The sequence below is a fragment of the Sinocyclocheilus rhinocerous genome, unplaced genomic scaffold, assembly GCF_001515625.1.
Source record: "Sinocyclocheilus rhinocerous isolate Xijiao unplaced genomic scaffold, SAMN03320098_v1.1 scaffold899, whole genome shotgun sequence".
Classification (NCBI taxonomy): Eukaryota; Metazoa; Chordata; class Actinopteri; order Cypriniformes; family Cyprinidae; genus Sinocyclocheilus; species Sinocyclocheilus rhinocerous.
This window is the reverse complement of record NW_015653460.1, coordinates 1,374,838-1,375,128: the sequence shown is the minus strand read 5'-3', so window position 1 is coordinate 1,375,128 and position 291 is coordinate 1,374,838. Positions and strand designations below refer to the sequence as shown.

The 291-nt window shown below is 31.6% G+C and overlaps 1 protein-coding gene across 1 annotated transcript in view; it reads right to left on the bottom strand.

Moving 5' to 3' along the window:
* The window catches only part of LOC107715812 (collagen alpha-1(VI) chain-like), a 42,410-nt gene that overhangs the window by 7,089 nt on the left and 35,030 nt on the right, over window positions 1-291 (bottom strand). The gene's annotated exons all lie outside the window — the stretch shown is intronic.

The following is a 291-nucleotide window of genomic DNA, read 5'->3' as shown; positions in this document are numbered from 1 at the left end:
GAACACATTACACTTGCATCAAATTTCACAATATCAGGCAGATCAGAAACATCAAAACATTCAAAACATTCACAGTAAGGGATCCACAATTATTTAGCTATTTCACAGAACGAAGAATCTATAAAAAGCGTAAAAAGCGTTTATAAAACTTCACTCATTAGCACTTACAAAAGATCAGTTAATGCTCTGACCTAAACACCTGACAGTTTTATTATCTTATGTCTCAATTTATAATCCTAAAGTAGAATTTCAAAAAGACCATAATCTGTGTTTAATCTGTGGTGGCGATAA